Here is an 18,205-nt window from a genome sequence, read left to right on the forward strand (position 1 = left end):
TCACAATGATGTAATTCTAATACTAGCTTTTTTTTTTTGAAAAGGGTAACACAGCATAAAGCAGGTTGAATTTGATGTCAAGAAGACCGTGGTTGATAATGGGCTTCCTACAGCTCAGAGTCGCATATTAAGTCTAGGTTAAAGGTATCACAAAATTTCTGAACTTCAGTTTCCTCATCTCTAAAATGAATCTGATCATATCTATATTACCAGCACAAAGAGTTGCTCATAGAGCACAGAATTATAGATTTGGATTTGGAAGGGATCTTAGAAGTCATATAGTCCAATCCTCTCATTTTATTAATGAGAAGAAATGAGGCCCAGAGAAATCATAGGATGTAAAGTAGTTCTGAGAGAACACCTAGTCCAGAGAGGAACTTTAGGCCCCAAGTGGTTAAATATTGGGACCAATGACCTAAAAATAGAATATGTAAAACACATTGCAAATTCTAAAACATTATTAATATTAGCTTATACTTTGTATATCCATCACATATATTACATTATGAAGTAAAAATCTAAATTAAAATTACATTAGAATGCATACATTATAAAAATAGTGTAAGGGCTCTTACAGGTAGGGTAGAATACCAATGGATGATTTATGGAAATAAAATTTTTCCTGGCTTTGCTTCTGATTTTCCAGATTTGCCACATTGCCTCAGCTGCCTAAAAGCCTGAGATCTTCTCTTCCTGGAAAATCCATTGACTCCTGCAATAATCTCACTCTTCTGCTTTGCTGGTCCTCTTCTCCTATTGTTGAGTTACATCCAGAGGCTCCATTTTATGGAGAGATGCAGGCTTTCCATCTTTCATTCTTCTCTTGAATCTGCTTTTGACTTTCTGAACTTTGACATCATGGGCTCATGTGAATATCTCCCTTTCCTCCCTCACCCTTTTTCTGCTTCCTTTTATGTGTAGTCTTACTCTACATGGATAAAAGCTCATTGAGGGCATTTCCCCCTTATGTTTGAATTTCAATCATTTAGCAAAATGGCTGGCCCATAGAAAGCACCCAAATGTTTGTTGCCTCACCTTGCCTTGGAAACCATGGGCAAGAATCACTCTGGAGGCATGGGCAAAATGTTGTAAAGTTGGTCGTACAAACAAGATCACAGATCTTTTGAAGAATGGGAGAATAGAACACTTCATAACATAGAAAGAACTTTGCTTTCAACAAGGTAGCTAGTAAACTTGTGATTCCCATTTTGCTTATGGCAAAATGAGGCATAGCAAACCAAAATGGTTTATACCATGGTCATGAATTTGGGAGATGTTAAATTTGTTCCTGAAACTGTTTTTCTAAGTCCTGACCTCCTTCCAGCTGGCCACTTGGATGCATGTACAGCCATCTGATTTAATTCAACAAGTATTTATAAAACAACTACAATGTGGCAGGAATTATGTTGGGCAGCGAGGGGCCCTAAATAAGTAAGTAGGCAAACAAACAAACAAACAAACAAACAAATAAATAAATAAACAAATAAATCCTGCTTGTCCTCAATCAGCTGATATTGTATTGGTAGAAACAACAAGTACACAGAGAAGAAAATACTCAATTTACTTTTAAGTAAATGCAAAGGAATTTTATTGGAGGAGGATGCCAGCAACTACCTAGAAGGATAGGGAAGAGCTTCATACATGAGTTTTGAAGGAAGTTAGAGAGTCTAAGGTTAGGAGCAAGTGCATTTCAGGCATGTAAGACATGCTGTGCAAGATGCACATATTCTACATGAGAACTAGCAAAAAGACTAATCTAAAAACTGCTAACGGTATTTGAATGAAACGAGTAAGTCACATTCCTCCCTTTCATCCCCTTTAAGTCCCTGCTGGCTGGTACATTCTGGGTGGCCCTTTCTCAATGGGACCATTCAAAAAACAAACCAACAACAACAACAACAACAACAACTTATGTTGGAGCTTAAACTTTGAATTATGGGATCATAGGTCTAGAGCTATATGCAATGCCTGAAGTCATTTAGTTCAAACCTCTTATTTTACAACTGATAAAAATAAAAAGCAAAAGGGGGCAAGTAGGTGGCACAGTGGATAGAGCACTGGTCCTGGATTCAGGAGGACCTGAGTTCAAATCCAGCCTCAGACACATAACATTTACTAGCTGTGTGACCTTGGGTAAGTCACTTAACCCCATTGCCTCACCAAAACAAACAAACAAAAAAACCCAAAACAAAATGAAAAATAAAAAAGCAAAGAGATAAATGAATCAACCAAGGTCACATAGGTGTTAAGGTCAGAATGAGGTTCTGAAACCAGTTTTTAAGTCATACCTATTTAATTTCAAATTCCAGAAACAAAATCATGCTGGGAGAACAGTGGACTATCTTTGAGTTAGGGCTAAACACCACTGATCCTACAATATTGGGGAAGGATAGATGACATGGCCACAGACTGTGGTCATACATGTAATTAGCCAGCAAGGGAAGGACCTTTCAGAATCCAGAGACTTTGGCTGCCAAGCTTCTTGTCAATGTTACCTGCTTCCTCACATGACTACATCTACAGTGACATTCGCACTTACTACAAATGTTCTCTGGTTGCATTTGAGAGCAATTGCAAGGGATTGGATATAGATAGCTACTGAGGTTGACAGTTCAGTTGGGAGGTGATTACAAACTTGGCCTAAGGGTATTGTACAAACACAGAGCTAAAATTCAGTCGAAACTTTTAAATTATCTAACACATTTCTCAATTCATAGTTCAGGCTGTCTATACCCAAAGTTAATTAGAGGATTAATAAAATAATCTAAGGAAGCCTGGTAAAATTGTATGCAAGAGTAAGTACATTAAATATCCCCCCAAAGTCTTAACTGATATATATTTTTTTGGTTTAAGATATCTAAGCAATGATTGCTGATTTCTACTTGGCTTTGCATATGGAACTTCATGTATATATATATATACATACATACATATATACATATACATATATATACACATATATGTATATATATATGTGTATATATATATATATAATCATAAGGATTGAAACAATAGAAAATGTAGTATCAGTGCAATCTTAGTTAAATTTTATAAGGGGTAGGACAATAGATAGCAGATTTACTGAAGAATTTTTGTACAATAGCTGTTTGAGAACTGACTGTCCCTCTGGGACTTGGCATTCAGAGAAACAATGATTTCGTTATAAAACAGAGCAATTTGGACTTTTGGGATCTTGGAGCTAGAAGGGAGTCTTGAGTAATGCTCAGAAATATAGCAAGAATCACATGGTCTAGAAAAGAGGAATATAAGGATTGGCAGCCTGCCCACTAACTATAGTCATAGGGTCACCTGATCACAGAAGTGTGAGGACTCTAACCGATGACTAGAATTACTTATGATGACATTACTGAAACTGATGAGCTGTTCTCTATATGTAGTCAGAAGATAATGCTAATATTTATGGATTCAATGCTGTCTTGTTTGTAATTGCATATGCTTGCTGTTGAGCGCGTGAATTGTGACGCGGTTAATATACTTTTTTCTTACTTTCACTATTGTTTTGTTTACTTGCTTTATGTTGTTATCTTGTACCTGTTGTATAGGTACTTAAATATATTTAGTTTTGCTGTAAGCTGGGGGAGTAGCCTGGGTATTTTGTATACACATACACACACACTTACATAGCCTACTGATGTCATCTCTATGACCTTATTGTTATGCATTGAGCTATATGGACTTATGTAGATTGCTGAGAACATTCTCAAGGTCTCTCTGAAGAACTTTAGAATTGATTGCCTGACATGGTGGAGGCAAAAGACTGCCCAGGATGGTGTGCCCACATTAAAGAAGGCACTGTATTCTATGAATGAAGCAGAATTACAGTAACTCAGAACAAATGTGAGAAGCACACATTTAAAGACATCTCCACTCCAAATGTTCATGTGGACTATTTGTGTCTGACTTGTGGTAAAGCCTTCTGAGCTTGTATTAGTCTGATCAGCCATAGTCAGACACACACACACACTGTACTTAACTCCAACATAGTGATATCATTTTGGTCCTCTTCAAGAACAAAGCACTATAACCAGCCAGATTACTGAAACATGTTTATGTGATATATCTGGGGCAGCTAGATGGTGCATTAGATAGAGTGTCTATGCTAAAGTCAGGAAGATTTATCTTTGTGAGTCCAAATCTGACCTTAGACACTTACTAGCTCTGTGGCCCTAGGCAAGTCACTTAACCCTGTTTGCCTCAGTTTCCTTATCTGTAAAATAAGCTGGAAAGGAAATGGCAAACTACTTCTGTATCTTTGCTAAGAGATCGCCATGTGAGGTCACAAAGAATTGGACATGATTGAACAACAGTAAAAATGAAATATATCTCATGTGAAATATAGACCTAAAGTCCCTGACATAGCATATCATAATATAATTATGGTATGCTAGCTTTATTACATGAATTGCTAGGTAGCACAGTGGATAGAGTGATGGATCTGGAATCTGGAAGAACTGGGTTCAAATCTTGCCTCAGAGACTTACTAGTTGTATGACCCTAGGCAACTCACTTGTCTTCCCAAATACTTGCCTTTGTAATGAATGCTGCCTGTATTCCAAACCCTTATACTAGGCCCACATTTGCTATGATTGTGGACCAGGTCTTTTAGAATTCACAATTCTGGAAACATTTTGTGTTTGGACACATAAGACCCAAGTTCAGGTTCAAGTTTCAAAACTGCCTATGTAACTCTGATCTAATCATTTACCACTCTGGACCTTGAAGACCTAATAGTCACCTTGAAATGCTCTAAATCACTACTGATCAGAGTAATGCAAATTAAAATAACTCTGAGACATCACTTCACACTTATCCAAATTGGCTAACATGATAAAAGAGGAAAATTAAAAGTGCTATGGGGCATGTAGACAAATTGCAGCATTAAAGCATTGATGATAGAATTGTAATAGCCCAAACACTCTGGAAAATAATTTGGAACTTTGTGCAATGGGCTATAAAACTGTGTGCATAATTTGACCTAGTAATACCACTATTAGTTTTGTATACCAAAGAGATCAAAGAATAGGTAAAAAGACCTAGATACAGAAAAACATGTACAGCAGCTGTTTTTGGAATGGGAAAGTATTGGAAATCATGAGGATGCCTACCAACTCGGGCATGGTTCAACAAGTTGTAGTATATGATTGTGTTAGAATACTACTGTGCTATAAGCAATGAGGGCATCTAGGTGGCAGTGTGATTAGAGTGCTGGGCCTGGAATCAGGAAGACTCACCTTCCTGAGTTCAAATATGTCCTAAACACACTTACTAGCTGTGTGACCCTAGGCAAGACACTTAACCCTGTTTTCTCTGTTTCCTTCAGTTCCTCATTTGTAAAAGGAGCTAGAGAACAAAATGACAAACCGCTCCAGTATCTTTGCCAAGAAAACCCAAAATAGGGTAACAGAGAGTCAGATACAACTGAAATGAATGAACAACAACATTAAGAAATAATGAGCAGGACGGTTTCAGAAAATACTGTGAGGACTTTTATGAAGTCACGCAAAGTGAAATGAGCAGAACCAAGAGAACACTGTATGTTGTAATAGTAGTATTGTAAGGATGATCAATCATGAAAAACTCTGATCAATACAATGATCCAAGAAAGTTCCAAGGGACCTGTAATGAAAAATGCTCTCCGTTTCCAGAGAACTGCTGAATTCTGAATGCAGATTGAAGTATACATTTAAAAAAAAACAACCTTTTTTATTCTTATTGTTTTTTGTTTTCTTTTTCAGCATGGCTAATAAGGAAATATATTTGACATGACTTCACATGTATAGTTTAATTTGAAGTGATTTCCTTCTCAAAGTGAGAAATGAGGAGGAAGGGAGAGAATTTGGAACTCAAAATTTCAAAAAGCAAATTATTGTGAAAATCCTTTTATATGTAATTGGGAAATATTTAATGAAATTTAAAAAAAAAACAGATTAGGGACTCGGCATTAAATCTGTTGTCTGGCCACACACACACACATCCTCAAAGAGAGAGAAAGGGAAAGAGACAGAGAGAGAGATAAAGAGAGAGAGACAGAGAGACAAAGAGAGAGACAGAGAGAGAGAGTTTGATTTAGGAAAATACTGTGTCTTTCTGGTTACAATAAAAAGGGGGGAATGAAGAAGTCATTGCTTCCCTAAATTTTATAATAAGGAAATGGATTTTTGTGTTATAAAGTTTCTTACTCATCTTCTTATACTTGGGCAGTTTAAGATGTTCTTTCACCCACTTAATTATTTGTGGTTGAGGGTCTACAGAAACTTGACAAGTTATTGGTTTAATATATATGTTTTTACTACTATTTGAAGTTCTATTTTAAGTTTTGTTATATATTAAGTTCTGAACTGTCCTGCCCCATCCTTCCCCAACCCACATTAGAGAGGTCCACTATTTGATACAGATTTATAAATACATGTATAACCATATATGTGTATTTGTATTTATCAATTCTTCCTCTGGAGATGGATAGCATCTTCTTTCATAGATCCTTTATTGGGGATTTGAATATTTGTAGTACTTAGAATAACTTGTTCATAATTATTCTTTGAACAATATTGCTGTTACTGTATATGACATTCTCTGAGTTCTGCTCACTTCATTTTTCCTTATTTCAGGCAAGTTTTTCCATGTTTTTTTTTTTAAATCAACCAAATCGTCATTTCTTAGACCATAGTAGTATTCCATCACAATCATATAACACAAGTTGTTTAGCCATTACACAATTTATGGGCATCCCCTTAATTTCTAGTTCTTAGCTACCACAAAGAGCACTGCTATAAATACTTTAGATCATAGAGTCTCTTTTCATTTTCTCCTGATCACACTGGGAAACAAACCTAATAGTGGTATTTCTGGGCCAAAGAACATATATAGTTTTATAACTCTTTGTGCATAATTCCAGATTGCTCTCGAAAATGGTTGGATAAGAAGATGGCAGAGTAAAAGCAGTGACTTGCTTGAGCTCTCCCCCAAACCCCTCCAAATACCTATAAAAATGGCTCTAAACAAACTCTAAAGCAGCAGAACCCACAAAAAGACAGAGTGAAACAAATTTCCAGCCAAAGACAGCCTGGATGGTTGATCAGAAATGTATATGGCGCTGGGTGGTGAGAGGAGCGCAGTTAGGTATGGGTGTGCAGGCTGAAGCGAACCTGCAGCGAGCCTCAGAGGACTGAATTGGGCAGCTGTGGGGGTTTCCTGACTTTTCAATTCACGAACACCAAAGACAATTTACAAGGTCGGTGGGAAAAAGTCTGTGTCTGCGGTGACAGAGAGAAACGAGGTGATCTCTCTTCCAGTTCCCAAGCTTGGCTCTGGGGCAATGGCTGCCCCCTGAGCTTCTGGCCCACAGACTGAGGGGGAATTGAGTGGCTGATCAGAGGGAGATTGCAGGGATCTCTCTGCTTATAGTGGATTGTCTTGCTTTGACCATGCTTGAATCTGGGTCACAGTTGCAGGTGGCTGTCCTGGGGTGAGAAGGAGCGCTGGTGTGGTGGAGCTTGTAGTGGCTGTAAAGATAAAATCCTCACTGTTGCAAGACAGAAGAGAGTGCTTATGGTCACTCATAGACCAGAGCACAGGCCAGGAAAGGAGTAAACCCTTCGCCCTTGATCACAACACCTTGGAAGAACTGAAAATTTACAGGTCCCTAGAAGTATCTCTGAAAACAAAATGGTTGGATCAGTTCACAGTTCCACCAACAGTGAATTAGTGTCTCAATTTTTCCACATCCCCTCCAACATTAGTTACTTTCCCTTTCCATCATTTTAGTCAATCTGATAGGTGTTGGGTATGATAGGATGATCCTAAAAAAATAAAATTGGCCAGGAAGAGGTAAAAATAGAACAATTATTTCATACAAATAAAGTGTAAATGGAAAAACTGTTACAGTGGAGGCAGGAGGGGGTGGGGGGTTGGTAGTGCCAGAACCTTATTCTCATCAGAACTGGGTTAAACAGGGAATAACATATATATCTAAAAGGATATAAAAGTCACCTTACAGAGAAATAAGAAGATATGGGGATAGAGCAAAGGAGGGACTCTTAGAATGGTGTGCAGATCAAGATATAGGAGGATAAGGAGAGGGGATAAGGTGGGATTCTTAGAAGGGTAGGGAAATTAAGGAATAGGAGTAAAAGGGGAGGAGATAAGGGAGGGATTGTAAGAAGAAGTGTGGATTAGGGAGCAAGTGGTTAGAAGTTAGAAATTTGAGGGATAGAGTAAAAAGAGGAGAGAAGGATGAACAGAGAAGGCAAATACAATCACATATTGTGATTTACCATTCCCATATACCATTCTACCCACCTAAATTATCTGACCCCATTCTTTTATTGGCCAAAGAGTAAGATTTTTTTTTCTATCAAGACTTTAACACTTTGAACACTTGCCCATCTGCTTAAAAGAGTAATAACTTTCTCCTAGCCTTAATAATCTAGCCAACTTTGATTTTTTACATTCTTGTAGAAATATTGTCCATAAAAAAAAAAGATTTTACTGAATTGTCTACTCAGATATTCTCCTAGATATGCTGGCTTGTGATATATTAATGGTTCTACTTCTGAAGAGATTTTTAAACACTGGTTCAAGAAACTTCTGGTCAGAACTTGGCCAAACCAGGCAGCTGGTTTTCAAACTTACGAAGCTATTTTTTTCATTTTGTTCAATTAGTTATCCTTACATGCTTCGTTAGAGTAAATTGCGTGTGCCTTCTTGCTATGGAACATTGCTATTACTTTGAAGAGTACCCAAGTCTTTGCTCATCTTGTAAGTGGAATTATAAGGAAGCAAATTGGAAGTCTATTTGTATTAATTATATGTGCATATATGTTGATTGGTTGGTTATTGTCTTTCATTCCTGAAGAGGACCAAAATTCATGAATCAAGTCATGTCAACTTACAGTGTGTCTGACTGTGGCTGATTAGATCACTACCAGGTTGGAATGCTCTATTATAGGTCAGGCACAAATAGTCCATGTGAACATTTGGAGTGGATTTTCCAAATTTGTACATCTCATGCTTCTTTTGAGCTATTTCAATTCTGCTTTACTATTAGTGCACATCACCTTCTCTGATCAGGGCATGCCATGCTCAGTGGTCCTGTGCAAGTGACTCCCATGTCACACAATTCCAAAGTTCTTAATAGAGACCTTGAGAGTATCCTTGTATAGCTTTTTTTTTCTGACCACAAAGTGAATGCTTGCACTGTGTAAGTTATCCATAAAATAGTCTTTTTGGCAAGGATGTATTTGGCATTCAAACTACATGGCAAGTCCGTCAGAGTTACACTCTCTGCAGTAGAGTTTGAATGCTTGGCAGTGTAGTTCAAGAAAGGATCACAGCATCTGGTATCTCATCCTGCTGTGTGATCTTCAGAATCTTCCTAAGACAATTCAAATGGAAGCAATTCAGTTTCTTGGCACAAAGCTGGTAGACTGTCCAGGTTTCACAAGTATACCGCAATGAGGTTAGCACAACAGCTTCAGTTTGGTAGTCAGTCTAATACCTCTTCTCTCCCATACTTTATATATACAGAATTATCATGTGCGTTTGGGTTACATATATGTGTATATGTATGCATCTGAGTGACTTATATTAGGCAATAATATAGTAGTGAAGATGTACTGGTTCAGGGGTAGTGTCATCTAGAAAGAATTCATGGACTCAACCTGTCTCCAAGTCAAGTGGCCAAAACTTTATAATGATGCTACAAAGTTGACTGAGCTCCTTAGGGAACTCACAACCTAAAGGGAGTTAAGCAAAAGCTTTTGTGGGGAAAGCTCAGAGCATGGTACCCAACTATGCTAATTAGGTGAGATGGGGCAGAATCAAGGAGTAGTCAGTTGTTAAAGGAGGATACCGCTTTTGTACCTTGGATACAAGTGTTTTACCCAGAATTCACTTTTGGAAACCCTAGGTGGGGGAAGGCTTATAAGGGGTATCTTTTGGGGTCTACTACATCAGTAAGTCAATTAATGGTCATGGCTGTCCTGTTTGTTGCTTGTCAGTGTCCTGTTTATACAAGATAGTCTCAGGAGTTGATGTCTATAGCTTGACCTCTGGATTGTAAATGGTGACTGTGTGAGTAAGTACAGGATTGTTCTGTCCATACAAGGAAGTTCTATAGGGTCAACTTATTCCTGTAGCAGGAAGGGATAGTTTTTCTCACTGGGGCCCACTCATGGGTTACTGGCAGATATATGGCCTATATCTAGGGTTCAATCACCCTGTCAAAGAGAGATCTGAGCTTTCAATCAAGAAACCATCAATATTGTCATTTCATAAGCAAGTGCCAGCAACTGTTGCTGGGTGCTAGGGATCTTGGTGCACAAAATTAACTAGTCCCTACTCTCAAGGGGCACCTGGGTTCCACACTGGATAGAGTGCTGGGCCTGGAATCAGAAAGACTCATTTTCCTGATTTCGAATCCAGCCTCAGACACTTACTTGGCATGTGACCTGGGTCAAGTCACTTAACACTGTTGGCTTCAATTTCCACATCTGTAAAATAAGCTAAGGAAGGAAATGGCAAATCACTCCAGTGTCTTTGCAAAAAACAAGCAACCAAACAAAAAACAAACCCTCCAAATGGGGTCGTGAAGAATGGGGTATGACTGAAATGACTGAACTGAACTCTCAATGAACTTATAGTCTATCAGAGCAGAGAAAAACATATTTGTGTGTATACAGAACATACATACATAGTCTTTATGTAGTAGGTAGTCCTTAGGCTGCATGTGAAAGACAGTTCCAAATTGTTCTCCAGAATAGTTGGATCAGTTCACAACTCCAGCAATAATGCATTAATGTTCCAATTTTCCCACATCTTCTCCAACATTTATCATTTTCTTTTTTTGTTATATTAGTAAATTTGATAGGTGTGATATGTCTTAGAGTTGTTTAGATTTAGAACATTTTTTCATATGACTACCTACTACATAAAGACTAGACCGATCCACCCTCCCACTGCCACCCACCACCAAAATGGTAGTGCCCTCATCACTTTTTTTTTAACTCAGCTTTGTATAGCCCAAAGGGCTATGAAACTGTGTATACCCTTTAATCCAGCAATACCACTACTAGGTCTATATCCCAAAGAGATCATAAAAATTGGGGGAAAAGGACCCACATGTACAAAAATATTTGTAGCAGTTCTTTGTGGTGGCAAAGAATTGGAACTTGAGGGGATGCTCATCAGCAGGGGAATGGCTGAACAAGTTGTAGTATATGAATGTAATGGAATACTATTGAGCTATAAGAAATGATGAGTGGGTGGATTTCAAAACAAACTGGAAAGACATACATGAACTGCTCCTGAGTGAAGGGAACAGGACCAGGAGAACTTTGTATACACAGCAACAGCAATATTGTGCAATGATCATCTTTGATAGACTTAGCTCTTCTCAGAAATACAATAATATAAGACAATGCCAAAAGACTCATCATGATGGAAAATGCTATCCACCTCCAGAGAAAGAACTAAGGAGTCTGAATGCAAATTAAAGTACTCTATTTTCTCTCTTATTTTTTCTTTTTGTTCTGATTCTCCTTTCACAACATGACTAATATGGAAATATGTTTAATATGATTGTGCATGTATAGCCTATATCAGATTGCTTTCTGTCTTGGGCAGTGGGGAGGGAAGGGAGGGTTGGAGAAAAAAGAATTGGAAATCAAAATCTTATAAAAGTGAATATTGAAAACTGTCTTTACGTGCAATTGGAAAAAAATAAAATAGTGTTAAGTGAGAAAAAAAGTCAAACAAAGGAATTTATATTTGATCCTGAAGGCAATCAACAGTCTTTGTTTATTGAGTTTACTGAGTAAGGGAATAATTTGGTCATATCTGTGCTTAAGGAAAAATCACATTGGTCCCTAAGAAAAAACAAAAATAGGATAAATAGGATAAACTGGGAGATAATTGCGTCAGGGAGACCCATTGGATGATATTGCAATAATCCAGATGACAGAAAATGGAAGTCACACCTATAATGATATCTACATGCATAGAGAGATAGTGCCAGACTGAAGAGATGCTGTAGTGGTAGAAATGGTGAGGTTTGACAATTGATTGGATAAGTAGGTTGAGGAAGTGGTAATAGAGGATAATGCCATTATTCTGAACATGGTAACCTAGAAGAATGTGGTGCTCTTGAGAGAATTTTTTAAGTTTGGAAATTGGTGGTTTTGGGGGAAAAGATGAGTTCTCATTTGTGTATATAGACTTTGAATTGTATCTAGGGACAGGGGTGGGGAACCTGATGCCTTGAGGCTACATGTAGCCTTCTAGGTTCTCAAGTATGACCCTTTGACTAAATCCAAACTTCATAGAACAAATCTCCTTAACAAAATAATTTGTTCCGTAAAAATTGGATTCAGTCAACAGGCCCCACCCAAGGACCTAGAAGGCCACATGTGGCTTTGAGGCCACAAATTCCCCACCCTTGGTCTAGGATATCTAATTTGAAATGCCCCAAAACTTTAAAAAATGAGCAATAAATTTTAAAATTGCTTTTATATGTAATTGGAGAAAAATAAAATATTATTTTTTAAAAAGAAGTACCCAGGAGACAGTTGGAAGACTGAAACCCAGTGGAAATACTGAGACTGGAAAGAAATTGAAATATATAGATACAAAAGCCATATAATAGAGATGAAAATTAAATCTATAGGAGCCAATGAGATCATCAGGAGAAAATGTAGAGAGAGAAAAAGAGCTCTTAGTTAAGCTCATGGCATGACGAAGGCTGAGACAGCAAAAGAGAGAGAAGGATTGCTCACACAGGAGGGAGAAAAAAAAAACAGGGCAGTGAATTATTACCAAAAACCCAGAGAGGAAAAAGTACCCAGGAGGAGAACATGGCAAGGACAATGGAGACTAATAAAAGACCATAACATTTGACAATTAGGAGACTGATGGTAGCTTTAGTGAGGCAGTTTCAGGTGAATGATGAAATCTGAAGCCAGATAGCAAAGAGTTGAGAAGTAAAACAGAAGTATAGACATTTTATGTAAATAATAATAATAATAATAACAATAATAATAATAAGCAAAAAACCCTTTATCTAGGATTTTGACTGAGAAGAGAAGGAAAGATATAGAAGACTAGATTGAAGGGATTGTAGAGTCTAGTGAAAAGAGATATTTCTATTCTATTCCCACCTTTGGCATATATTGACCATGTGACCTTGGAGAAGTCATTTAGTTTCATAGCGTTCCAGGCAGCTCTTTAAAGCCTATTAACTTCAGAAGAAGGAACTCCCTAATCTTATTCCTCAACTCAGGTCATCTCTACAGCCTAGCTAGTAGCCCTGGTATACACCAGAAACCATGCTCTGGTGGTTTTAAGCCTTTCATATCTGAAACTTCTACCCTATGTCTCAGCTGTCCTGATTGTTAACTCCTCTGCCTGCCCTGATATTTCAGCTTGGCCTGAGCTATGCTTCTTTAAAATTTTTACCCTTACACTCTTCTCTGCAGGCCTGCCAACTGTCTTTGCTGCCACATGCATACCCTGCCTAGCTCTCTGTCTGGGGTTCCAGTTTAGGAATGATGATCCACTGGATTCTGCCATCACTCCTAGAAGGGAATATATCAATCTACTGCCCATTCTTCCCCATCTTTCCCACCATCCCTGTAACTTCAGGCCAAAATGCCTCTCTTTGCATTCTACTCCACTATAAAAGTTCTCTCCCCTTACTGGAATGTAAGCTCCTGGAGGGCAGGGACTCTCTTTGCTCTTTTATTTGTATTCCAGCCATTTGTATTCCAGACAAATGAATATTAATTTGTCAATGTAAAAGAGTGAAAGAGTCTAACAATGGCTTAATCTTAGCAGTACAGAACAATTTATATTGGACTAGGTTAGTTTAAATTACTTTTGGTGAATTTTCGCTGAGATGTGCAATCAGCTACTGGTATTATAAAGATCTGTTAATGTGCTGCACCTACTTGCTGTAAAACAATATGTATAAAGATAAATCCATTTTCAGGGATATTTGTGAGTCATTAAATTACAGCCCTGAGGAATCTGCTAACACAATGAAAATTTTCTGAAATCCCTTCCTTCCTCCCCCATTTTCTCTAAACCTTCCATACACACATGTGCACACACACACACACACACACACACACACACACACACACACACACACTATACCCCCTCACAAGAGTTCTGAAAGATTTACCTGTATATAATAGGATTCAGATATGCCTTTCAAGTCTCTCCTGGATAAATGCTGTATATTTATTTGAAGTGGTTTTCATATGATTCCTGGGGAAGATGGATTTGATATGTCCCAATTATCTCCCTAGATAAGAACATTTTATTTAAATAGTTGCTATGACTCTCTTCTGAATAATTATCCTTTTGGTGCGCACACACTAAAGCTCAGAAGGTTTCCCAAATAAGATTCTCTTGTCCATCACGCCTTAAGGAACCATTTCTCCATAGCTAGAATTTGGGGGTGGAAGTTGGAAAGTGCATATTTAGAATTGATATAAGAAAAAGGGAAAAAAAACCCCAAACCCACTTCTGAACTATTCGACCTATCCCCAAATGGAATAATGAAAGACTGTTATTGGAAGATGGTGGTTTTCCTCTGCCTAAAGACCTTAAAGGAAGGCTGAAGAGCATGGAGAGAGCCTTCTTGGTCACATCCTGTTGGACTACATGGCTTCTGGAGTCCCTTCCAACTAAGATGTTCTCCGACTCTTTGCCTAAAAACTATTCATTTTCCTTTGGCCCAGCAATAAGTAAAGCTCCTAAACAGAAACATAATGTCAGACATTTCCAAATAAATCTGGTATCTTTCCACACAGACACCTCAGTTATAGATACTTTAAGCTCCACGTGACTGAAACTAAATTCATTATTGGGAGACAGCTGGTACAAATCTAAGAAGTCAGCCTCTGGAATCAGAAGACCTGTATTCAAATCCCTTCTCTGATAATCTCAGTGACCTTGAACAAGTCACTTAACTTCTCTGGGGCTCAGTTTCTTTGATTTATAAAATGAGAATGTGCTTGGGCTGGGTGATCTCCGAGATGATAGGTCTATGATCCTATTGTCTACCACTGAAACTTGTTGCTCTTCCAGACTTCCCTTTCTCTGTCGATGGGGCCATTATTTTCCTAGTTGTCCACAGTTATAAACTCAGGGTTATTCTGTTTAACATGAATAAAGCTACCACCCAAGTTAGTCTTGGATTCAGAGAATCAGAGAATCATAGTTTTAGAGGTGGAAATGCCCTTCATTTTATAGATGAAGAAGCTGAAGTTATAGTGAAGAAACAGAGAGGTTAAGGAATGTCCCCAAGGTCACACAGGTAGTGAGTGACAGATGCAAGATTTGAAACCAGGTCTTGTTGCTTAGGTTATCTATCCTATAACCTGGTATTCCTCTCATCAGTATCTTCCCATTTCAAACTCCCCTACTTATCCATCCTAGCAGATAGTGGATATTTCTAAAGCCTCCTTTGCTCATTCGAGTTTCTTTCTAAAAAGCATTCAATGCCTATTCATTTACTATTTGATAAAGTCTGAACTCCTTGTCCTAGAATCCATGGCTTCTAGACCTTCCCTTCCATTTACCTTTCTTGTCTTGTTCACACTGTTCTCCCTCCCACTTCCTACCTGTGTGACCCTGGGCAAGTCACTTAGCCCTGTTTGTCTCAATTTCCTTATCTATAAAAGGAGCTTGAGAAGAAAATGACAAATCACTCTAGCACACCCATACAAAGAGTCAGACATGTTTGAAAAATGACTGACTGAACTAAACCCTTCAGTATTCCAGAAACTGGTCCTGTCCTTGTGTCTTTGCTTGCTACCTAGGATGCCCTTTCTCCCATGTCTGCCTCCTCATTGATCTTTCAAGGTCCAACTCAAACATCACCTCCTTACAAGTTATTTCCTCCTTTAGTGAACTCTTCTTCTTAGGGAGCCTTTTCTTGGCACTTGCTCATTTACTGTATTTTGAATTACATTGCATGTGCCTGATGCCTATCATGTTGTAAGTACTATGAAATCCACATACAGGATTTATGTCACTGCAGCTTGAGGCAGTAGAGTGAGTAATGGATTTTGAGCCAGTATGACTCAAGTTCAGATCCCTCTTTTGATGCTTACTAGCCATAGCCCTACATGAGTAAAAGGATCATCAATTTGACAAAAATGATACAGCCTAACCCTTGTATTTTAGACATGAGGAAACAAAGGAGAAAGGTTTAAATGACTTGCCCAAGGTCACTAGGAAGTAAATTGCATAGCCAGAATTCAAACCCAAATCCTTTGATGGCAAATCCCACTTCCTTTCCACTGTACTGTCCCAGAGGTTCAATATCCTCATCTGTAAAATGGAACCAATAATACTTATTGTACCTATCTTCCAGTATTTTTGTAAGGCTTAAGTGAAAAATTGAGTCATATAAATAAAAATAAATTCTATTTGCATTTCCTCCAACCACTTAACACTGCCCTGAACCTAATAAGGATTGGAAAGTTGTATTTTTTAGTGCAATGATCAAGTCAGAGCTCTCCATGCATTGTATATCATAGTAATCAAGGGATTAAAGCTTTCTGAAGACAGAAATGAGTTCAAATCCAACCGTAAGTCTTCCAGTTCTTGCTGCTGTTTTTTTTTTTAAATGATGAGCTTGCAAACTTTAAGAAGTTATTAAAGACATGTTATATAAAGGATTCCAAAGTAGGAAGGAGGAATCTACCTGGTTATTTACATATCATCTGCTCCAACTAGATGTAACTCCTTGAGGGCAAGAGCTTGCTTTTGTCCTTTTTTTACTCTAGTGCTTCGTGTAGTGCCTGGCTTATGATAGGGGCTTAATAAAGGCTTGTTGACTAATTGATTAAGTCTTAACTGGGAAGTGCACCATTGGACACAAGCAAGAGTGGGGATATCCCTCATGAAGCCATGCCAAGGCAACAGAGACCCGGTCAATTTGAGACTAGGTCAAGACAAACTTAAAATACACTGAATAACTGATGTGTAAGGGTGGAGGCCTGTTAGCAGGGCACCAAAGGAGTTGTTGTTCAGTTGTTTTCAGTCAGATCCAAGTCTCTCTTGGCAAAAATATTGAAGTGATTTGCCATTTCCTTCTCCAGATCATGTTATAGATGAGGAAGCGAGGCTAACAGGGTTACACAACTAGTAATTGTCTGAGGTTAGATCTAACTCAGGAAGCTGTCTTCCTAACTCCAAGCCTGGTACTCTACCCACCATGCCACCTAACTTCCCCAGGAATTACCAAAGGAATTTAGATCACATCTATTGGGATTCACAACTTGCTAGTGATACAGCAAAGGTAAACAATAAGTGGCAACTCAGTGCATGAGTTAGAGGAGCTCAGGTAGGGTGAGGGTGGAGCAGTTTCTTCGAGCTTATTGGGATGGGAGGAGAATACAATGTATCTTTGTGTATATGTAATCCCATATGGCTGAGAAAAATTGACCTTGGACTGTGCGTTCACAGAGTGCTTATTTGTGAGCACATTCTGTATAACTTTTTTTCCTTCGAATTTTTCTCTGTGTAATTTCTACCCATTTCCCCAATTTTTTTTTTTATGCTCAGAGGCCAAGCAACATAAACCTAATTTATTTTCCACGTGCCAGGTCTTCAAATATGTGATTTGATGTGATATCGTAATCCTCTTCAGGGTAAACACACACAGTTCCTTTAACTGATCCTCATATAACATAAAGCCTAGGACTTCCACCATCCCAGCTGCCTTCCTCTCCATGCTAAGATTCTCTTATACTGTTTATGATCAAATTAGGCCTTTTGTCTTTCATGTCACCAATAAACTATAAGCTCCTTGAGAGCAAGGACTGTCTTTTCTCTCTTTTGTATCCCCAGCACTTAGCAGAGTGATCAGCACATTGTAGGTACTTCATGTGTATTGACTGGGTGTTAGCTCCCATTAAGGTTGTAGTCTACTAAATTACCAAAGATTTTAGTAATAAAAAGAATAATGATAACTCACATTTATATAATACTTTAAAGTTTACAAAGTGCTTTTGCATATGTCAGCCCGTATAATCCTGACAATAACTCTGTTAGGTAGGTGCTATTATTATCATTACTTTTATGGATGAAGAAACTGAGACATGGACAGTGTGAGTCACTTTCCTTATGTCACAGAGCTATTGTGTGTCTTAGACATTAATCAAACTCATCTTCC

Source organism: Phascolarctos cinereus, unplaced genomic scaffold (assembly GCF_003287225.1).
Source record: "Phascolarctos cinereus isolate Bilbo 61053 unplaced genomic scaffold, phaCin_HiC Scaffold_3;HRSCAF=262, whole genome shotgun sequence".
In the NCBI taxonomy this organism is placed as follows: Eukaryota; Metazoa; Chordata; class Mammalia; order Diprotodontia; family Phascolarctidae; genus Phascolarctos; species Phascolarctos cinereus.